At 43.3% G+C, this 24,230-nt stretch overlaps 1 protein-coding gene across 6 annotated transcripts in view; it reads left to right on the plus strand.

Moving 5' to 3' along the window:
- The window catches only part of ERBB4 (erb-b2 receptor tyrosine kinase 4), an 801,677-nt gene that overhangs the window by 347,902 nt on the left and 429,545 nt on the right, over positions 1-24,230 (plus strand). The window lies entirely within an intron of this gene.

Raw genomic sequence — 24,230 nt, forward strand, 5'->3', positions numbered from 1 at the left:
TTTCTGGCCTGTAGCCAAACAGATGAAGTGGAGATACTTAGAAAGCTCTGAAGAATGCAAAAGCAAAGTAAAATGACTGTGCAGGCTTTACTCTGCAAGGGAAATTCCAAATCCTTAGTTTGTTTCAAAGGCCAAAACAAATTGATATGTAGAGCACCTTCAAGAGGCTCCATGCCTCTGCTTATGTAATTTCTTCCTCTATACATGAAAATGTACAATGCCATCATGTTCCACGTTCCAGCTGCCCAGCTTGCCAGCTGCAGTGTGAGGGATGGTCGGCCAGAGTGCAAAGTGCCTCTCCTCTCCTCTCTTAAACACACCTGCAGCAAGGTTTAATAGAAGGGTGCAGGGCCGTCTTAAGCATATGCGGCGCCGGGGTGCAAAAATTTGTCCGGCGCCCCATCCGGTTGCCCAGAGTTCTCAACCTTTTTTTAGGGGGGGACCCCAAAGTTGTTGACCTTTTTTAAGTGAGCTGACACCACGCTTATCTCTGCTCAGGAAAAGAAAACAGGAAACATAAGGAGCCCAGGGCAACAAACCAGCCCGAGCCACCGGCATCGCTGACTAAGCAAAGCCAGGCACCTTGTGGTGTAAGCAGCGTGCGCTGGCCAGGCCTCTTCACGGCCCTACGCCAATCCCAGGCACACAGGAGGGTGGAGCTGGCTGGCTGCCTCAACACCTTGCTGGCTCACCCGCCCCTGAACTCGCGTTCCGACTGGCTCTTCCCCGAACTCCAACTCTTGGGCCCTAGACTCTCGGCCTGGCCCCCCTGAGAGCCCAGCACCCAGGTGCCCCTCACCCCTGGTGCCTATGGTTAAGACGGCCCTGGAAGGGTGGCAAGCCCTTTAGCAAAGCCACTGGGTGAGGTGCCTGTTCCCCTTCCGAGAGGAGGCAGAGGTGCTTCGCAGGCTTAGCAGGGTGTTCTGTGAACCTTGGCGCTGGGAAGCTGATAGGCATATTGCAGCTCACATCCGGCCTGCCGCATCTCCTTCAAACCACCACTGAGGTTTCAAAGCCACTTGTGAGCCTCCCCTCCTACAGGAGCAACTGAGTGCGCTGTATACATGTAAGGTAGGAGGAGGGATGTAGTTTGCCAAAGCATCTAGGTCTGAAGGCCCTAGAACCCCTGGCAAGCTATAATACCTGAGGTCCATTGCTGTTTCAGGCCTAATAAAAGCTTCCCCTTGCCCTCCCCTCAGCTGCAATGGGAAGGCACATTGGGAAGGCAAAGGGAGAGTCCCATTTGGAATGGAATGGACTCAGCTTACTTAAGCATCTGCCCAACATATAAAGGAATCATAACAAGCTTAGTTTCCCAACCCCCTCCCCCAATTCCAAAGCTTGTTACAGTTCCAGCAAAAAAACATCTTATGAAATAATCAAAGATTCTGCTGTAGTAATGGAGAGGGGAATAACTTTGCCTGGTGAAGGAGGAAGTAATAGGTCATTGGAACATGGAGGGACCTGGAAAGGAGGAGAATGGAGGGGAGGAAGAGGCCACATCCACTGCTGACTCGTATTGCTTCTCAGTCCATGGGCTTTGGTGGAATATTATCTCCTCTATTAATTAGCCTTGTATTTGCCAACTGCTTGCTGTGTCCAAGGTGTGCCATTCTCAATGCTAATGAGATAAAACTTTCATGCCAATTCTCTCCAGGTGACCCAGTCATTCTGCAAAGTGCTAAGGGCCATTGAACAAAAATGTAAAATGTATAATTAATGCAATAATTGTATAATTTTATTCCCCTTTTCATCAAAGTTGCTGTGCTCAGTGCATGTATTAAATTATTACTACACAGCCATATCCCAAAACGGCAGATGAATGCAAGTAAGGAAGACCTCAATAGGCTATCCCCAGTTAAACATTTTCTTTGCAAAATAAATACAGCCTGTCGTATGAATAAGAATGAGATTAACTAAAGCCATTAATTAGGATGACTTTTTAAAAGGCAAAGCAGTACATGGAATAATTTGCCATGTGATGCCTCTTAATATACAGCAAGCTAACATGCAGTACAGTCAAATGATTTCATTTGTTTTTTAGCCTTTGTTGTTTGCTGAAAACGTTTGTAAGTTCAGAAAGGCACTTTTTTAGCCGGTACTGAATTTCTTCCTAATCCATTCGTTATACATGTATTCCAGTCTCTCTCTCTCTCTCTCTCTCTCTCTCTCTCTCTCTCTCTCTCTCTCTCTCTCTCTCTCACTCACTCACACACACACACACACACACAGAGAGAGAGAGAAGTACTGATTAATAAAATTCATTGCTTCCCTATGGTTTCATCTTTCTGAAGAATTCCATTTGAGATTGTGATATTCTATATTGCCTTCAGAACAGGGACCTGCCTGTCAGGCATGAGCGAGCCCTAAGGAAGTGAAGTTTGACTGTGACATACATGACAAGCCTTGTGCTAGGAATAGAAATAATTGTAGTAATAAAAGATCTCGTCTCAGAAGGCAAGTCTGTTGTCTGTACATGGAAACACATAGATCCCAGTCCTGAGCATTTTATATATATATATAATTTTCTCTTCAAATATTAAAATGAGGGATTGTGCAAGTGTTTCCTGAGTTTGCATTATTTAAAGCCTTTATGCTTCCACATGCTGTACAGTCTAGGTCTGAAACACCGAGTAAATAATTGTATAATTTTATTCCCCTTTTCATCAAAGTTGCTGTACTCAGTGCAAATTGAGGTGAATACTTGCATCATAATGCAGGACCAGGTGCGCAGCCTGGGACTCATTTTGGACTCACAGCAGTCCATGAAGTCACAGGTTAATTCTGTGTCCAGGGCGGCTGTCTATCAGCTCCATCTAGTACGCCAGCTGAGACTCTAGATGCCTGCGCACTGTCTTGTCAGAGTGCTACCTACACTGATTATCTCCCACTTGGACTACTGCAATGCGCTCTACGTGGGGCTACCTTTGAAGGTGACCCGGAAACTACAACTAATCCAGAATGTTGCAGTGAGACTGGCGATTGGGAGCAGTCACCGAGACCATTTAACACCAATCTTGAAAGGCCTACATTAACTCCCAGGATGTTTCTGAGCACAATTCAAAGTGTTGGTGCTGACCTTTAAAGCCCTAAATGGCCTTAGCTCAGTTTACCTGAAGGAGCGTCTCCACCTCCATCGCTCAGCCCAGACACTGAGGTCCAGCACCAAGGGCCTTCTGGCGGTTCCCTCACTGCGAGAAGCAAAGCTACAGGGAACCAGCAGAGGGCCTTCTCAGTAGTGGTGCCCGCCCTGTGGAACACCCTCCCATCAGATGTTAAGGAGATGAGTATGACATTTAGGAAACATCTGAAGGCAGCCCTGTATAGAGAAGCTTTTTAAGGTTTAATGTTCTGCTATGTTTTTATATATGCTGAAAGCTGCCCAGAATGGATGGGGCAACCCAGTCAGATGGGCGCGGTACAAAATAATAATAATAATAATAATAATAATAATAATAATAATAATAATAATAATAATAGAAGCAACACCTGGAGACTACCACTTTGGTTACCTTTCTGAAGGGTGTCTTATCAGTTACTTCTGTGTTAGTCTGTTGAAGCAAAATTTCTGAGGCACCTTGCAATGGTGAAAAATCAATTTTGGCTACAGCTTTACTTCATTAGATGAATGTTCAGTGACCATGATGCGTTTGTTTGTATATGATCTACTGTATATCCAACTATCCATCTAGAGAGGGGGACAGTTTTCTAGGAATATGGCAGGACATCTGCTTAACAAAGGAAACTGGTCTGACCATGTTTTTCAGTCCTCTTCCATGGACTCAAATCTTAAAGCTGTAGAATCACAGGGCTTAACATGGTACCTAGATGCCCTTAAAAAGGGGGGGGGAATCGGGAGACTCAAAAAGCTTGGCCTCACTGGGGCATTCCACCACTCTCAGTGTACAGTACCCACACTCATTTGTCCACATGTATCAACATTTTAGGGAAAAAGGCTTCAAGAGTCTTAGGACCCACATTGAATGTTGGGGTGACATTACTGCTTCAAAGCAATATATCTGATGATTTGCTACTATGGCAATGTATCTCCATTTGGAGGTTTCACATGACTCATAGCAAATAGCCACAACTTTTGGTGGATAAGGCATTTGGTGGAATCCTTAGTCTAATATTGGTCGTGGTGAAGTGGTACATCATCCCAAAACAGGTGCAATCACAGGGTACCCCATTAGAGTGGTCTAGTGGGAAGACTTTCAGGAAGCCAAGTGTGTGGGGAGATGGGCCATAGAGCTTCTGGCAGCGGCCTCAGGGGGCCACCTAGGTAGATCCACGTCTTGAGGAGGCCCCCTAATTCCAGGCATGACCTTGCTCAAGTGTCAGCCCTCCACCTGGAGGCTAAAAAATGGATATACACCCAATTCCTGAGCCAAAGCCTACCTACAATTGTACTCAATAAAAGTTGTGGCCAATTATAAATCCCAGAGCATTGTCTTGTGAAGTTTGTTGTACCTTTCATTGTCCAGGCCTTGGCTCCCTGGGGTGGGTGGGTAGGGGGTCAATTGGGTCTGCTGTAGTTATGCTGGCCCAGTCATGGGAATGTCCTCTTGCAAGTGCTTTAGTGGATTGCAAGCTGCCCAAAGTTTCTCTGAAAATTTGGTGGGGTATATATTTAATCATAAGAATGTAATGTTTTCTGCCCTATATTTTAGGACCGGTTCATCAGTGGCTTTTAAATGCGAGATAGGTGAATGAATTAAATAATTAAACTGAACTTTATAATCACAAGGAACATAACTTAGAAATAGAAAATTGATTCAGTTCAGCACTTTCCTCTAAAACTTGAACTAATTTGCTTAAACATCAGTTTTAATATTTATTTTCTTTATTTTTGTCCCCGTGTCTTAATTTTCCTTCCTTGTTCTGGTGTGCCTACTAATCTTACATGCTTTTGCAAGCCTGATTTTTCTCTCTTTCAAATGAAAATCGTACAAATTAATTGCTGTTTGATTACCATGTAATTACATTGTGACTCATGGCAGTTTAGACAAAGCATCATATCTACATCTTAAGAGCAAGATAAATGTTTGACTGATATCTTTGCAAAATGGTAAACATATTGTGGCTCATTGGCACTTCTAATACATACTCATATCCTCTTGTCTTGCCTTCTGTAGTGTTTCAATAGATGGTTGATACTCCTGTGCTTCTGTTTATCATTGACTGAGGCTGAATCACACTTAACTGAATGGGGTTATGAGCATTGCTGCCTTATTATTCAAAGCTTCCAACTAGCTTTGGCATGGCCACCAGCAATGGATGCTAATTAATGTGCAATGTGACCTGCAGAAAATCACCTGGCCTTTTGGGAGAGTTGCTTCACACCCATTAAAAGGGTGGAAAGAAAGGCAGTGAAACTTTCTGTATAGGGGGCTCAAAAAGCTGAGTTTGGAGCTGGTTGATGGAGTTTCTGATTTATAAAGAAGAAGCAGGTTTGGAGTTTTGTAGAGTAAAGCCAATGGGATGGATTCGCCTGTGAATCTCCTACTCCCCCCCCCCCACAAAGAATTTCCTCCACCTGTACACTCATAATACCTGCTCACGGTGTGCATTTGTAAATTATTTTAACACACGTCATAAGCTTCCAATGATTTTTGTCTCCAAAACTGAATAGATCAGCTCAAGGTTGTCCTGGCAGTCTCTGTGGGAAGGGAAGGTGTGCCGTAGTATCATTGGGGAAGCTAAGTGAAAATTGGGATCTGGCTGTTCAAATGTTGCTTGAATTAAGCTGATGGGTGAATAACAATGCCCTATGTGGTAAGCTAATGCATAAATACAACTGTGTCAAGGTATCTTTTGATCCATAATTACGCCTGTGGAAGGGATTTTAATCCTGGGCCTGGCATTCCGTATTGTTTGTATTTTCCCACCCCCCTTTTTAAAGCAAGTTACAATCCCATAAGACTAGAATGATAAGTGCCCTACCCTGACCATAAGCAGAAGCACTCAAAATACGATAGATGCTGAAGTGGAGCTGTTTACTGACTGCAGGTAGAGTCACTGCAGTTGCAGGATCCTGGACAGCTACAAGAAGACAGCTTGCTCCAACAGAGTTCAACTGAGGCCTCTAAGTCCCAGACTTTCCTCATCCTCTGAGGACAGTGTTGTTGTTTCTGAAACATGTGATTTTTGAGGTCAGGGCCTAAGTGCAGCATTTTTGTGACTAGCTTCTTCTTCTTTGGCGATCACTCATAGCCGAGTAAGATTGTCTTCTATAGGCACGGTTTTAACAGTGAGTCTGTAAGTGACTGTGGAGGCCAATTCTGGATCCACACATCCGTCCACAGTGGGGACATTGGTTTCTGGGTGGGAGTTGATCACGGTGTGGATTCGCCAAGCATGCCTTCCTCTTAGCACGTTTCTCCCTTGTGTCCTGAGATCGAGTTTCTTCAAAGCCCATGACACCTTTAGTAAAGGCTATTCTCAAACTGGAGCGCTCGCAAGCCAGTGTTTCCCAGTTGTCAGTGTTTATACTACTTTTTTTTTTAGATTTGCCTTGAGAGAGAGTCTTTAAACCTCTTTTGCTGACCACCAGCATTACACTTTCCATTTTTAAGTTCAGAATAGAGTAGTTGCTTTGGAAGACGATCATCAGGCATCCGCACAACATGACCAGTCCAACGAAGCTGATGCTGAAGAATGACTAGCATGGCTCATCCTAATCCAGCACCTTCCTTTTCTGCAGTGTCATCCTGGCGGCTGCTTAAGATTGGGGTTGTGTCCTCAGGTTTGGGCTGCACTTAGTGAAATGAAATGAGAGCAGGGATGAGTTGTGATATCCATGGTTTCAGTGTCCTACAACTGAGCCCTTTGCCCCCTTCCCATGGCTAGCGAAATCACAACAAATTATCTCAGAAGGAGGAGGAGGAGGAGGAGGAGGAGTTTGGATTTGATATCCAGCTTTATCACTACCCGAAGGAGTCTCAAAGCGGCTAACATTCTCCTTTCCCTTCCTCGCCCACAACAAACACTCTGTGAGGTGAGTGGGGCTGAGAGACTTCAGAGAAGTATGACTAGCCCAAGGTCACCCAGCAGCTGCATGTGGAGGAGCGGAGACACGAACCCGGTTCCCCAGATTACAAGTCTACCGCTCTTAACCACTACACCACACTGGCTCTCAGACAGATTTATATTTCCATAATGTTTTATAATTCATGTAGGTCACATAATTTAGATTTTCCAGTCACAGAATCTGGATTACTTTGGCAAAGAATGTTAACACGTTTGTTGTTTTTTTTAAGCACAAAGTACACTCACACCTGTTTCAATGCAGCTTGCAGAACACAAAACTTAATTCTGCAATAGCAGGAACTTGAGAGTCAGCTCACTTGACTCTAGCTTTGATTAGTGAGTATCGTCAGTGACTTTGGCCGTGGCATTACAGGACCATAATGGTATGTTATCTCTTACCACTTGCAACTGTCTCTATCTCTCTTCTCTCTAGAAGTTTAGACAAATGTGTCCAATTAGACTTTAAGCACATACAGTAAGTCTTATGTGAGGCATTCATGAGAAATTAAAACAACCAATGTGGGGAGGAACATTGCTGTCATTTGGAACCCCACAAGCTTTCAGTAGGGAGTTAACTTGGATCAATAGGCATATACCTCATTGGAGCCTTGGAAGAAAGAAGGCCAGTGCTGGGCCGAGAGGACTGACAGGTAAAACTCAAAAGCTAGAAGGTTCCATATGCTTGAGCTGGTTTTTATTATCATTTTTCATATTGGCCTCAGATTTACTGCTTAGTTCTATGAATAAGTTCTATGACTAATGAGTCACAGTAACTTCCTACAGTGAGGGTGGTGGTCTACCCTTCAACTCCCTGCCAAGCTAAACAAGTTAATGTGTGAGAGTGTGGACCAAGGGGCAGGGATGACTGGGGCTTATCAAAAATAGACTAGACCAGTTGGAAAACTGAGCAAAGCAGGAGTCCAGTTAGACAGCATCCAGTTCGTTAAAGCAATATGTCCATGCTCCAAAGGACCATTGTGATAGTTGGACAGAAACATGAGAACTGGGTATATATAATACGTCAAATGCCTCCACTTGAGCGCAGAGGTTTGTGCGTGGCAGGAGAATTGGCCTGGGGGCATGAGGCAGAGAATTTATTGTATTACTTTTAATTATACCCTGCCATTCTTGGCTCGGGCAAGATGGCTGCAACACACAAATTAAAAATAGAAAGCAGGGGGTCAGGAAACAGCAGAAGCAACAATCATTTAATCCAAAGATCAGAAGTCACATAGTGCCTGTGTGTGTTCTGTATTCAGAGAGGCAGTGTTAAGAGTGGGCTTCTGCTTTTTCCATGACAGTGCCCCAAATTGTCATATTTTACTACAACGTGTGCATGACAACTTCCATTGTTGGATTTTTCTAATGCCATTTCCTAAATATCATAGATACAGGGCACAACCTAGTTGAAGTGAAGCACTTTAAATCCCCTCTGATTTCAGTGTGAAAGTGTGGCATGCAGCAGAATACTGTGCATGTCTATTCAGCTCTCATTGAGAGCAATCACACTTACTCCCAGAAAGCATGTCTTATTCAATCAATGAGAGTCAAAATCTTTTAATAATTACTGGGTCATACACTGTGTTTTAAAGTGCACATATAACATGTTAATATGGACACCTATAACCAATAGAATCCAGTAGGTATCTAGTGCAAATACTCCACTTGTCTTTTTATAGTATATATCATTTGTATTATGTTTGATATTAATGGCAAAAGTAAATCAGTAAATATTTTCCAGGGACAGTCATTTTCTGGTGAAATGCTGACCTGTCCCTATTTTGCCTTTATGGGAGATGTTGGGATGCCTTAAAAAAAAACAACTTATCACATGCATGTTCAGCTCTGTGGCCAGGGCCCTAGACATGAAAGGTTGTATTTTGAGCAGTGCTGTGTGAATTTTGTGGTTGCACAAGAATTTCTCCTTGTCAGGTGCACAGTTCCTGGGGGATGAGCAACATGGGTAATCTGGTCCAAATTGCCATTGGCAGTTTATGACATTTGAAAGCACCCCCTGTGAGTATATTAAGGCAGCATGTGATGCTATCGTTGTTGGTTCTCCAAACTCATTTGCTGCACAGGCTTGAAGGTATTTAAGTGATGGAGGTATGGAGCCATGCACTGAATGATGAGGAAGGAACGAAATATTGAACAGCTGCCTTGTTCACTTTGCCCTTCCATCCACAAGCACTAGGGATGAACGAACAATGAATCCTTTTCTCTTGAATATTTACCTGCTTCTCAGTTCCTGATTGAAAAACAGAGCCTCATCTTGATGGTAGCCTGCCTAGCATATTAAAAATAGCAATAATGAAGACTTGGTAAATGAAATATAAGCACTGTCAGTTCACCACTCTTGCTGCTTAATTATAATGTTGAATAGAAATGAAAACTAACTACTCCTTCCTTTACGAGTTTATTTTCCCTTGCAACATATTCATCACGGGGGGGGGGGGGGGGGGTGACATGGCATGACTCTTTGATTTGACTCATAGGAGAGGGACTATAGATATCAGGCCCACATGGTTTGTGACCATATGGAAAAGAATTAACAAAGCAAGCTATGTGTTGCATTCTCTTGGTTTTGTGGAATGTTTACACACAGTAGCTATGCTCCAGGTTGCATTACTGCAATGCATGCTATGTGGGGCTGTCCTTGAAGTTGCTTCAGAAGCTGCAAGTGGTGCAAAATATGGTGACTCAGCTGCTCACTGGGGCAGGATATTGTCAATACGTTACTAATTGGCACTGGCTGCCAATTAGCTACCAGGATGTTTTTAAGGTGCTAGTTTTGATGTATAATGTCTTGGGACCAGGTTACTGGAAAAATTGTTTCCCCCTATACATACCCCATTGATCATGGCACTCTGCAGCCAAGGACCTCCTGCAGATAACATCTTATGAGGAGGTCCATTCCTCACAATGTAGGATGTGTGTTGTGGTGCCTATCCTTTGGAATGCCCTTCTCCTAAATATCAGTTGCTATCTATTGGTGTCTTTTTGGTGCCTACTGAAGACCCCCTCTCCCAACAAGCCTTTTAAGCTGAGATCTTTCCCAGTCTGCATATGTATTGGAATTGTTTTTAAGTGGTGTTGTTGTTGTTTTGCTGTTTATCACCTTATTGTTTGCCACCCTAGACTCCTTCGGAAGTGTATAAATTCAATAAATAAACAGCTAATTTTCCTACATCTTTAAAAGATGTGGTTATTGAATTCAGTTTTGTTCCCAGTGAAGAGTTTGTGTAGCACAGTAGTCTGCTTTAACCAGTGTACATGGTGGCAGGACTGTATATGCATTACTAAACCACACAACTGCCGGTTTGTTTAGTCCAGGTACGTAAAAAGGCCGCACCAAACAAACCTCAACATTTTCTTCAAACCCAAGAAAAATGATATTAGTATAAGACATGTAATTAGAATAGAAATTAAAAAAAATTCAAGCAAATAATTGTAATAACTACCGTATAACTACCGTAATAAAACACTGCTATAATTATATATAATAAAATTTTGGTTTCATTCGCCTTTTCCATGCTGAAATGTCACAACCTGGATGACCATGGCTTGCCCCCCCCCCTAGATTTGTTCCTGGGTACGCCCATGCTTCCTTTTACTTTTACCATCCAAACAGGAAGCATTCTAAGAACTAACTAGAGTGTCTGCCCTTTTGCAACAATCCCTGAAATCTTTGGAGGGCAGTCCCTTTTAATTCTGTGAAACATATTGCTGATTTTGGCATGGCAGAAGTTAAAACATGCTCTACATATGGAAAGTCACATTGCTTTAAATACAGATAATTAGAAACCCTATTTCTACGTCTGTGTGCTACTCCCCACCTATGATAGCAGCAAATCTTTATCTGTGTGTGAGGCTGATTGTTATCGGCTGTGTAACAATGAGATTGCTTAGACTGGTCCTCTTGCTGTTGCCTTGGCTGTGAGAAGGATATATATATGCTGCTGCCCTTCATATTTCTGATTACAGGCTGATTGTTTGCTCTTGGACTAGACCCAGGGCCTATAAATCAATGTGCCACTGTTCAGAGTACCAGCAGCTTCCTGACCTTTGCATATCATCTTCATGAACATAGTAGGACACAAGTCACAATGGGTAGATATGTACTGCATGATAATGTCTGCAAGGGAATTATTTTACGGCAGCAGAGTTCACGAGGAAATTGCCATTTGCCAATTTATCTGTAGGAATTGTTTAGTAGAGAAGCATGCACACCAAACTTCATTGCTGCACAAGATTACCCATATTTAGAAAATACAGTGCTTTAAAATAAATCATCAATGTCCCACTTTGTCTAGGTCTTTATCATGCCTGTAGCTAATTGCTTTCCTTGCACCTGTTAAACTCTGAATTAAAACTCTTACCCTGTGAACACAGTTGTAGTATTCTACTGTAAAGGTAAAGGTAAAGGTACCCCTGACCATTAGGTCCAGTCGTGTCCGACTCTGGGGTTGCGGCGCTCATCTTGCTCTATAGGCCGAAGGAGCCGGCGTTTGTCCACAGACAGCTTCCAGGTAATGAGGCCAGCATGACAAAGCTGCTTCTGGTGAACCAGAGCAGTGCATGGAAACACCATTTACCTTCCCACCGGAGCAGTACCTATTTATCTACTTGTAGTACCTATTCTACTGTAGATGATGTTTTTTAAGAGCTTCTCATATAACTGTGTTTATCCTTCCTTGCTCTTCCTTTGAGTACCGTATATAGAGCTGCCTCCCCCCCTTTTTTCTTTTTTGCAATACAATTATTGGCTCAAAACAAAGTACCAAACTGCATAAAATGTGTAAATATGTTTAATAATGTGTCACATTGAGATAAAATAAATATTTGAGCATTTGTTTAGATGCATTTTTAATGTGTGTGGTTTTTAAAATTGAAGATTAAAACAGAAATAAAAATGATTGGGCTTATGAATAAGCATATGCAAAATTGATACAAACTGGAAATAGCCTGAGGACTGGGGATGGACAGGTCAGTCTATGGCAGGCATCCCCAAACTTCGGCCCGCCAGATGTTTTGGACTACAATTCCCATCTTCCCTGACCACTGGTCCTCTTAGCTAGGGATCATGGGAGTTGTAGGCCAAAACATCTGGAGGGCCACAATTTGGGGATGCCTGGTCTATGGGCTTTGTGCTATGTGAGACTGGTTTATAGTGTGAAAATGTATCAATCCAGAGGGTGCCTAACAGCCATGCTTGATTTAGTAGAACTATAATTTGTAGTATTGTAAAAGTAAAACTTTATTTCAGTGGTATGGGGTTTGCTTTCAAAATTTAGACAACTTTAGCAACAGTTGATTCTTGCAGGACTTCATTGCTTTCTTTTGAATCCAGAGAAGTATCAGTTCCTATGTAAAAATTACTGAAAAATCTTAACTCTGTTTTATCATCGTATGTACTAACAGTGACCCTAGTTCTCCAAGCGGTGATCCTCATTTGGCCAAAGTGGAATTATTCACACACAGCAGTGTGTGTGTATCAGTGTGTTTTGGGGGACTCCTGAGGCTTGCAGGAGTACATTGCTTTTGTTTTTAGAAAAAGAACTCTCAGGAAGAAGGGAAATCTCATAAATGAGATTTGAACATGCTCAGTGGGCCCAGAATGCTGACTGTTTGTGGTGGGGGAGAAAGGACGGAATTGGAATGGCTGGAACCCTGAACAGAAGCACTTTGCACCGGGGCTTCCCAAACTGTCATCTATGGACCACCAGTGATCCACAGACTTCATCCATGTGTTCCACAGCATGTATGTGAAGAACAGCAGGAGCAGTGTCTGTGAAAACCTAGCAGTCTGCCCGGAAGATGAGCAGACCAGAAGTGACCAGGGGAGGAGACCATTGAAATGAGAGGATTAGCAGTGAAGTTTAATGTGAGGCTAGAATGAAAAAAAGTTATATCTTGAATAAATTAAAATTAATACAGCATCTTGCATAGCATGTTAACAATTGCTATGACAGACAGACATTTTTTTGCGTGGTCCACCAAGACCCTCAGCTATTTTCAAGTGATTTGGGGGTAGGAGAGTTTGGGAGCCATTAAACAACAGAAGAAGTCACTGCATAATTTTGTTACAGGTCCCACTTGTAAGTACATATCTACGTATCTGCGGACCTACAGCAAATTCTCCTGATTTTGCTGTATTAGTTTCCACCCCCTGACCACTGGCCATGCTGGCTGGGGTTGATGGGAGTTGGAGTCCGGGGGGTGGGTAGCACAGGCTCTCCATTCCTGATCTACAGAAATGAACACAACTGGCACCACACTCCTCCAGGACTATAGAAAGTACACAGGAGAAGGTTGCATAATTTTCTCTTGAAGGAAGTGGGAAGTACATAAGTGGTAACCTGTGCAGGCATGAATGGTGCATGCAGTTTCAATAGAATTAAAGGAAATGTAAGGCCTTTAGACATCACCAGAAGAGCATCCCTATTCATGAACAATGAATGTGGTTGCTGCCATCACATCTAGTTTGGATCTCAGGAAAGAGATTGATCCAGCTGCGCTCTTCTTACGCTCTTTACATACTGAGAGCGCAGGAAGGTTAAGAAGGTTAAGAAGCACTACTTCTGTACTCTTTATGCAGATTGTGCTGGTGCAATGAAAAATGCATATATTTCCATTATTTCTTCAAATCCTTTTCTTTAGAAACAGTGCATTTCAGAGGAATCGTAAGAGGCGTATCAGCCAAGGAAGGAATCTGTGAAAGTATGTTGAAATTGCTCTGGGAAATTATACTGGGATTGCAACACATATTATCCGTCATAAAATCTGTAGCAAAAGGAAAAGAGAGGTGCGTAATCTATAGAAGGGAGCCACTATTGTAACATTGTAAAATGTTAGGTTTAAACTGAAACTCAATCTGGATAAAACTGAGACACTGTTAGGGGACTGTTCCCGGATGGATAGAAGGTTGCCTGCTCTTGATGGGGGTTATACTCCCTCTGAAGGAGCAGGCACATAGCTTGAAGGGCATTTCTGGATCCTTTGCTGTCGCTTGAGGATCAGGTGGCCTCAGTGGTGCGAGTGCCTTCCATCAGCTTTGGCTGGTAACCCAGTTGCACCTCTGTCTGGTCAGGGATATCCTAACTATTGTTGTCTATGCTCTGGTAACCTGTAGGTTAGATTGTTGTTGTTGTTGTTGTTTAGTCGTTTAGTCGTGTCCGACTCTTCGTGACCCCATGGACCAGAGCACGCCAGGCACTCCTGTCTTCCGCTGCCTCCTGCAGTTTGGTCAAACTCATGTTCGTAGCTTCGAGAACAGTGTCCTACCATCTCGCCGTCTGTCGTCCCCTTCTCCTTGTGCCCTCAATCTTTCCCAACATCAGGGTCTTTTCCAGGGAGTCTTCTCTTCTCATGAGGTGGCCAAAGTATTGGAGCCTCAGCTTCACGATCTGTACTTCCAGGGAGCACTCAGGGCTGATTTCCTTAAGAATGGATAGGTTTGATCTTCTTGCAGTCCATGGGACTCTCAAGAGTCTCCTCCAGCACCATAATTCAAAAGCATCAATTCTCCGGGCGATCAGCCTTCTTTATGGTCCAGCTCTCACTTCCATACATCACTACTGGGAAAACCATAGCTTTAACTATACGGACCTTTGTCGGCAAGGTGATGTCTCTGCTTTTTAAGATGCTGTCTAGGTTTGTCATTGCTTTTCTCCCAAGAAGCAGGCGTCTTTTAATTTCGTGACTGCTGTCACCATCTGCAGTGATCAAGGAGCCCAAGAAAGTAAAACTCTCGCTGCCTCCATTTCTTCCCCTTCTATTTGCCAGGAGGTGATGGACCATAGGTTAGATTACTGCAATGTATTATACGTGGGGCTGCCTCTGACGATGGTTTGGAAACTTCAGCTGGTGCAAAATTCAGCAGCCATGTTGCGCACCAGGCCAAGACAGTTTGGTCATATAACACCAATCCCAGCCTGACTGCACTGGCTGCTAATTAGTTTCTGGGCCCAATTCAATTGCTTGCTTTGACCTACAAAGGCTTAAATGGCTCAGAACCACAATACCTCAAGGACTGCCTCTTCCCCATATGAACTGACTGAGACCCTGTGATCATCATCTGAGGTTTTTGTATTGAAAGCCACCCTGTAATCCTCTGCTGAAGGTTGGTATAGGAATGTTGTTGTTGTTTTCCCCCATTTGAATTTACTGGGGCTTCTGTCTCAGTTTAATTTGTTGCAATACATTTTTATTGAAAGTTTTCAACACAAAATACAATAAAAGCCAAAGTAATCTGTTGTTGTTGTTTAGTCGTTTAGTCGTGTCCGACTCTTCGTGACCCCATGGACCATAGCATGCCAGGCACTCCTGTCTTCCACTGCCTCCCGCAGTTTGGTCAAACTCATGTTCGTAGCTTCAAGAACACTGTCCAACCATCTCGACGTCTGTCGTCTCCTTCTCCTTGTGCCCTCAATCTTTCCCAACATCAGGGTCTTTTCCAGGGAGTCTTCTCTTCTCATGAGGTGGCCAAAGTATTGGAGCCTCAGCTTCAGGATCTGTCCTTCCAGTGAGCACTCAGGGCTGATTTCCTTCAGAATGGATAGGTTTGATCTTCTTGCAGTCCATGGGACTCTCAAGAGTCTCCTCCAGCACCATAATTCAAAAGCATCAATTCTTTGGCGATCAGCCTTCTTTATGGTCCAGCTCTCACTTCCATACATCACTACTGGGAAAACCATAGCTTTAACTATACGGACCTTTGTTGACAAGGTGATGTCTCTGCTTTTTAAGATGCTGTCTAGGTTTGTCATTGCTTTTCTCCCAAGAAGCAGGCGTCTTTTAATTTCGTGACTAATCTAGATAAAAATAAAACAGAAAGGAAAGATAGCAAAAAGAGGATAAAGAAGGAGGATAAAAAATAATGCCAAGCCCTCTATCTATATTGTATCTTAGCTGTTATTCTCCAGAAAGGAGAGTGAGCTCTCTCACGCTTGCCTGGGAGCTTCCCCCTTCCTCCCCCCCCCAGCCTCCCACTCTGCTGCCCCTCAAGCATCTTCCACCACCTTCCATCCATCACCTTCCTGTGTTCTCACCTTTATTGATTATCTATGGCTTGAATCTAGAAGATTGCAGGCTGCTAGTGTATGTTGTAAAAAGGAGTGATTTGAAATTATTTCCATTTTTCCTCATAAGTGAACTACGATAAATTTGCACTAATGAGAACAAAATACCGGTAAGGACCTTTCAGGATTTATTTAAAAAAAAAAAATAACATGGTTATGTCATGTGGCTTTCAGCACATTAAATAAAGGATTCACCTTGTTATATTTTTGTCGTCGTCCCCCCAAACATTTTTCCATTTCATAAACCTGTTTAGTCTTGACCAGTATGAACGGGCAAAAATAGGTTGAAATCCTCAAACCACTTCCATTTTTTTTAGTACGTTGGCTGTTTCTGAAATGAAAATGAAAATACTTGAATAAAATTAGAGGATTTTTTTAATGTTGGGAAAAATCCTTTAAAGCAAATTAGAGAGGAAGGAGAGATAATGGAGCTTAGAAACCAACCTCTTGGCTAAGAGGAACAAGAGCAGTGGAATAATTTAATTGCTCATCAACTAATTATATGGTATTATAATGTTAATGTGTCTTCATCATGACAATGTAATAGGTATAGATTGAGGCATATGAAAAAGAAAGTGTGGATGCCATAATTATAAGTAAGAGCGGAGCTGTTAGAGTAATTATAATGCTTCATCAGGTAATTAACATATTGTTCAACTTGAGATGGAGAACAAAGAGTAAAGAAGTTAAATATTGAAGGACATGCCTTTGACACTCTAGAGATGTAACCATTTGTTTCAAGGAATGATATTCTACACACACACACACACAAACGATGTGGTGTAGCTTGGTGTTTTCTGTATGAATAAGCCAGTTTCCTGATTGCTGAGTACATTGTAAATTGTGCACAATTGAGCACAAATACATTTGACTAGGGCAAGTGCATCAGCCCTCTGGCGAGGCAGAATGGTCAGGAACAAAGAGTTCTCCGTGAATGGGAGAGAACATAGGGCAGAGATCTTCCACTGGTTTAGCTTTGAAGCAGATGGAATCAATGAAAGATTCCCCTCACCTGCCCGCTGCCACCTCTCCCCCAAGCCCCTTGGCATCCACAGAGGACAGGAACCGGGAAGAGTCAGTGACTAGTCTAGCACAAACAATGCAAGACCATGTATGGATTCCAGAAATTCAGCTAAATAGTAATCCAAAAATCCTTCAAATTTTGTGGGCTTTCCTTCATAAAGAAAGACTAATTGCACACATAGTCAAATTACACCCCTCACCCAAATTCATATAATGCTGTTCTGCACAGTCAGAGCTTCATTTTGCTGCTAAGTGTATTGGCACATACTCACAAACCAAAACCTGATTAAGGTTAGAAAGATCTATCAATTTTGGTTTCCCTTTTTCTTTATTGAAGCTTAAATTCAATTCTCCACATTTGTGCAGCAATTTATGTTTTTGTTTAAAATTTTTGGCCTTCCAGTGGCCTTTCCCTTAATAAACATATTTTTAAACCAAAGTATAGATTTTTGCAAACGATTTCTCCCAATTTACCATGCTTTCTATGTTTTTTAAACAATATTTTAGTTTACTTGATACTGTCAAGGGCTGGACTGAGGAGGAATAGTGGGGTGGGGACCGCACACCCTTCTCCTGAACCTTCCCAAGAACAGGAGGACAGTATAGATTTAGAACAGTGGTTTGCAGAAGGGCATAGCTCAGAGGCTGCAGAGGGGAGAAGCTGGGAAATATTGGAAGAGGAACTGCAGGAAGAAGAAGAAGCACCAGGGGAGAGTCAGCTGACAGACTCAGTGTCCTTGGAAAGCATTCCTGAGCCTCCCTCCCTCTCCCAGGACCAGACGGGCATTGCAGGTAGTAGAACAGAGAGCCGATGCAGGAGTGATGTAGAATAAGGGGGACACTTGGAGCAATGCCATTTCTAGAAAGAGACTGCTTTCCTTTGTCTCTTGCTGTGATTATTGAATAAACTAATTGGTAAGAACTCTAATTTTTTTTTATCTGCTTCTTTGCTGCCACTGTGGAAGGGATCCGATTCCCCGAAGCCTGACAGATACATGCATTTTTTATACATTGGTTGTTTGAAGAGCTACATCACAAAATCCGGATAAGTGCAGATCTGAAGGAATGGTTCTGTATTTTGTTTCTCATGAGGTTTTCAAATGTATGAATTTGAGAGACCCACCTTCAAATGCAAACTGAATCTAATTTTTCCCCAATCCCTAAACCTGATTAAACAAATGTGTAAGACATATAGTTTGAATTCAGATTGCACTGTTCCATGTGGTCAGGAAGCTGCCTGTGGATTAAAGGGGCATTGCTGAATTTTTCAGACATTGGCTTCAGTAGTGTTGAGAGGACCTTGGCTCTGCTTTGGGTTCCAAAATGAAGTCCCCCTGAGTCTATGAAAGAGGACAGGGTGATATCACAAGTCTATGGATGTGGTGCCAGGACTTGATTCTGGGATTCTTCTGCCATGTGTGGAGCAAAGGTCTTCTGAGGTTTGTGGTATCGGGGAATTTTCTCACCCAGCCTGCCTCCTCAGTTTCTCCAAACTTACTTCCAGATTGTATAGAGTCTTATCCTGGTGTCATGACAAAGTTTCACAGAGGATTCACACAGAGATATTTCATGTGCATTTTTTTTTATTTGCAAATGACTGTATGTAGATGTTGGAATGTGGAAATTCAGAATACTGGAACAACACCTGCTCTTTCTTGTCACTAGAGACAGGCACCAACAAATTTTAATTCATATTGTGCCTGGCAGTTATGAGCAGTAGTGAAGATTATATGCTTGGAAAAAATAATTCCACGTCTCCCCTCCCCAGAATTGTAAAATTGCTTGCTTTTCCCTCCAGTTCCTGGGAGCGTCATCAGTGCTTGTGAAAAAGTTGCTGAAGAGTTTCCTAGCTCATGGTCCCACAGATTGATAGTCACCGGTGGGATCATTCTACAGCAGGCATCACCAAACTGCGGCCCTCCAGATGTTTTGGCCTACAACTCCCATGATCCCTAGCTAACAGGACCAGTGTTCAGGGATGATGGGAATTGTAGTCCAAAACATCTGGAGGGCCGAAGTTTGGGGATGCCTGTTCTACAGCAACCTTATAAGTACCAAAGTGCAGTGTGCTTTGATTTAATCAGCCCATACATGTGCAGGAGTGACCTAGAAAGCAAAAAAAAAAAAAAGGCAAAGTGAAAACTGTGCCAAGCTGAACATGTGCACCTGCTAACAAAAGGTATACACATCAAAAAAATGTGGCTTACTAATTTGTGCCACTCTTTCAATAAATGTGTTATTTGGAATCCCAAGGATGGGGAGAATTTTGAAAGCATTCTTAAAGGTAAAGGTTAAGGGACCCCTGACCGTTAAGTCCAGTCGTAGATGACTCTGGGGTTGCACACTCCTCTCGCTCTATAGGACGAAGGAGCCAGCGTTTGTCTGCTCTGGTGAAACCAGAGCAGCACACGGAAATGCTGTTTACCTCCCCCCCCCGGAGCGGTACCTATCTATCTACTTCCACTTTGATGTGCTTTCAAACTGCTAGGTTGGCAGGAGCTGGGACCAAGCAACGGGAGCTCACCCCGTCGCAGGGATTCGAACCACCCACCTTCTGATTGGCAAGCCCTAGGCTTTGTAGTTTAGACCACAGTGCCACCTGCGTAAGCATTCTTGTTGTTGTTTAGTCATTTAGTCATGTCCAACTCTTCTTGACCCCATGGACCAGAGCACGCCAGGCACTCCTGTTTTCCACTGCCTCCTGCAGTTTGGTCAAACTCATGTTGGTAGGCATTCTTAGTTGCCGATAAATAGACATTATTCTTTGTTACTTTGAAAAATCAATTATTCTTTTTATATATATACATAAAACCATACATAGTAATTGCACACTGTGGCAAAAGCTGATCGAATTCGCAAAGCCCAGTGTAATAGTACAAGATTATAGATTAGGTTGGAAAGTAACTAATTTTGTTGAAGGGTCAGTTTAAAAAAGAGATTTTGGGAAAAGGTTAATAGACTAAGGCACCTCTCCTGATGTTGCTTTTTAGCAAGTACCATTGCCACAGATGCAACTTCTAACAGCTGGCCCAAAACAGTTTGCTGCCTCAGGTGGACCAGTAAGGGGTGCCCCAGCCCCAAAATTAAGCCAACCAATTTATTTGGCACCTGAAAAACCCATAAGCATCCTCCCTTTACCTTCCCTGGCATTCAAAATGCAGCAACAATCTAAATAATTAACATGTTTGTGACACCCAAAAGCTGCTGCCTGAGGCAACTTCCTCACTCTGCCTAATGGTAGAGCCATTCCTGCACACTAATTTTTGCCTCTTAGATGGCAATGGGGTGGATAGATGGTAATTCATTGTGGGGTAGTTTGGGGCCAAGGGCCTCTAGTTGCTGATCCCTGGTAATAATAAAATGAAGTACGAGGCCTATAATATATACATGCAATGACAAAATTCATAGGAACACACAGAATGACCTTCTGTACAAAAGAAATTAGATTAAGAAGTCTCTCTGTGTTTAACTTTCTTTGATTTGAGAAGCAACTATTGTTTTCTGAAAACTGTTATCTCATGGTATGGGGGAAGCAAAACAATTAGGTGGCCTGTTCTTCTTTGTTGGCTCTTTTTGTATTGCACTTGGGAGGTTTTTTTTTGCTTTTCATATTCATATTTGCTATCTTCTTGTATATAATTTGTGTAAATTGACTTCATTGTGTTTCTGTGAATGCTTCGGTACAGAGCATAGAAACTACATTATTTTATCGGTTCTATTCATTTAAGTGTCAATATATATTAAATTCAATGCCCCCCCCCTCTCTCTCTGTGTGTGTGTAAATGCCCTTTATAGTAGAAAGGAAGTATACAGTGAAGCTCAAGATTGCTAATTTTAACTAATGGAAAATGCTTATATTGTGTCATGCTATAACCAGTTTGCTCAAGGAAGCAGTTTATTGTGGCATTTGAGTATATGATGATGATGATGATGATCTAAATGATGCAGGTAGTTTAAAAACATAAAATAAAAAATACTTCTGCTGAGTTTAAAATGATGTCAAATTTTATACTGGTCAAGAAAAAAAATATTGCATCTTGGTTTGGTTTTAAAACTTGGATATGTGGGCAAATTGTGTGAATCACGAATTCCAGTGTTCCTTTCCTTTCCAGATTTGCTGCCTCAAAATGCCCACCAACTTTCATGGCCTTAAAGTGTGATTAGACAAATTCATGGAGGGTAAACCTTTTGGTGGCCACTCGCCATGATGGCCATGGATTGCCCTCCAGCATTGGAGGCAGAAGGCAATGGAATTAGAGGGCATGTGGAATTAGAGTGGAAGAGGCAAAGGATGCATGCAGGTCTCACTCCCCAGCATCACTGCACAGCCTGACTCTTGTGTAGACCTTCCTGTGTAGAAAGGGAAGGCCAGAAGGGGGACCATGGAACGGGAAGGTCTGGGGTGGAGCCAAGGATCATAGCCCCACCTTTAGCCCGTATGTGTTGAAGTGAACCCTTGAATGAGCTAATGCCTTATTGATGTAACCCAGTTCTCTCAGAGATGTCAAACCTTTGTATACAAGGCTGTAGTGCTTCAGTCTTCGTCTGGGGGTTCATATGAATAAATGCACCCTCCCTAACAGACAATCCCTTCAGCACGCAAAACTACGTAGTGCATCAGATTGAAGGGTTATATAGTCCAGCCAGGGCTTGCCCATCCATGAGGCAAGGTGAGGCGACTGCCTCAGGTGACAGGATCTATAGGGGCAGCTTGTCACGGTCCGGTCGGCAGGTGGTTGAAGCCCTGGCTGAGGACGTCAGGACCAGGGGCAAGATGGTGGTGTAGAAGCAGGAACAGGTGCAGGGCTGAGGGTCCAGCAGCAGGCAGTCTCAGGGTCAAGGAGCAAGGCAGAGGCAAAGGTCTGGGAGTCAAGGAGCAAGGCGCCGGCAAGGCAAAGGTCCAAGGGTCGAGGAGCAAGGCGAAGGCAAGGCAAGGGTCCAAGGAGCAAGGCGTCGTCAAGGCAAGGGTGCACGGAGCAAGAGGCCAGATGCAACCAGGCAGGGATAGCGTTGCTGTGGCAAAGAGCTGAAGGGAAATGCTGAGCTTTTATCCCTCCCAGCTCCTGCCACCAGGTGCAGTGAGGTATCAAATGGCCTCACCTGAGTGACCACTCCTTGCCTCTCCAGCACAAGCTGAGGTCTTCACCTGAGTGGCCACTCCTTGCTTCTCCAGCACAAGCTGAGGCAGGCCCCAGTCCTGCAAAGCACTACAGGCCCCAGAGCCTGACTCCTGCCCATACTCCTGACACAGCTGATCCCAAAGGTTGTCACATGGAAGCTTGTTTTCTCCTGCTCTGGATGGTTGGACTTGAACCAATGGATTCAAGTTGCAAGAAAGGAGATTCCAACTAAACATCAGGAAGAACTTTCAGACAGTAGAAGCTGTTGGACAGTGGAATGGACTCCATTGGACAGTGGCGGAGTCTCCTTCCTTGGAGGTTTTAAAGCAGGGGTTGAATGGCCATCTGCCATTAATGCTTCAGTTAGGATTCCTGCCTTGCAAGGGGTTGGAGCAGATGACCTTCAGGGTCCCTTCCAATTCTACAATTCTATGATCCAACCTTCAAGGATTGCATCGCTGCTGCTGTCGCTGGGGTGACAACAACAGCTGCCGAATGCTCCTTGGAGGCCAGATCTGCCAACACTTCTGCAGCGCCCCCCCGCCTCTCTGTAGGTGGTGCTGCTGGTCTCCTTCCACCCCCCAAGGAGGAAATGGTGGGGGCTGCCCTCTGAATCATGGGGTCTGCACCCACCCAGCATGATTCAGAATGGTCCCTCTTTCCCTCTGCCTTTGATTCCCTCCTCAACCATCAAGTAAGGTTGATTTGTGACATTGTTCCCAATGTCAATCTCCACTCACCTGTTTTTCATGGTGGGAGATGCCATTTTGTGGATAGCCTCAGGCGCCAAAATGTTTTGGGACTGCCTGAAGCCCAGCCTTGTCCCTGGCATGCTGGCTTTCTGTGCAGGAATAGGTTTCCATGTGTAGGATGATTTGATCACATGCTCCTTCATCTAAAGCACTACAACCTAGACCAGGCATCCCCAAACTGCGGCCCTCCAGATGTTTTGACCTACAACTCCTATGATCCCTAGCTAACAGGACCAGTGGTCAGGGAAGATGGGAATTGTAGTCCAAAACATCTGGAGGGCCGGAGTTTGGGGATGCCTGACCTAGACTAAAGTTTTCAACCTCGCTGAAAACCAGGCCTTGGGAAATAGAGCTTTGGTTGTTGATAATTTGGCTGGCATGTCCCCTTTCCCCCAAAAGACTGTACCTCCGTCTGCCCTGTAGGGAAGGATCCTGATGATTTTATATCTTGATATTGTTTATCTTATAGAGTATGCCTGAGAGGCAGGATATAGATTGCTTTAATAAAGAAATAAGGCTGTAATCCTAGGGGTCAGCCTCATTGAACTCAATGGACATGCTTTTGAGTAGACATGTACAGGATTAGGCTGTAAATAAATAAAACGGGCAAACATTTCCTCCTTGTTGTCTAGCTCTAGCTTGTCCCTGCAACCATGACAGCTAAGAATATGCATTTCTTTAAAGTGAAAATGCTGAAATCCTGTAAATTCTAACAATAGTTGTCAGGTGCCTCGAAAACAATTAGTGTTGCCAACTTTTAAAAAACTGACTTGTGTTCCTGTGTAATGGGAGCGTGGACAGGTGGCAGTGTGCTTCCGTCTCCATGTCATGAAAGTCATGGAGTCAAAGGAGTAGGCTGGGCGTGTTATTCTGGTCAGCAGGCAGCGGTAAGAGCAGGCTATTTCTACCATAGCATAAAGAATTAATGTTTTGTCTTCACAGGGATTTTTAAATAAAGAGTTGTGCAAGGTAATCAATAAATTATTGTACAGGTCCAAGATTATACGTGCAGAAAAACTGTGTGTAAAATTGAGGACAATACAATCTGGAGTTCTGCCTATGTAGACAGTTCATACGCCTGGGGCTCTGACGTATTAAGAACTGCCTAGTCAATGATCAGTGAGCAGCTAGTCTACAACTTATTATAATTAGTGAAAGTTTTTCAATATCCATGCATATCGCAAGAAACCATCCTTACATGCTAAATTTTAATCCAGGCTTGCACA

Source organism: Zootoca vivipara, chromosome 1 (genome assembly GCF_965207765.1).
Source record: "Zootoca vivipara chromosome 1, rZooViv2.hap1.1, whole genome shotgun sequence".
Taxonomy (NCBI): Eukaryota; Metazoa; Chordata; class Lepidosauria; order Squamata; family Lacertidae; genus Zootoca; species Zootoca vivipara.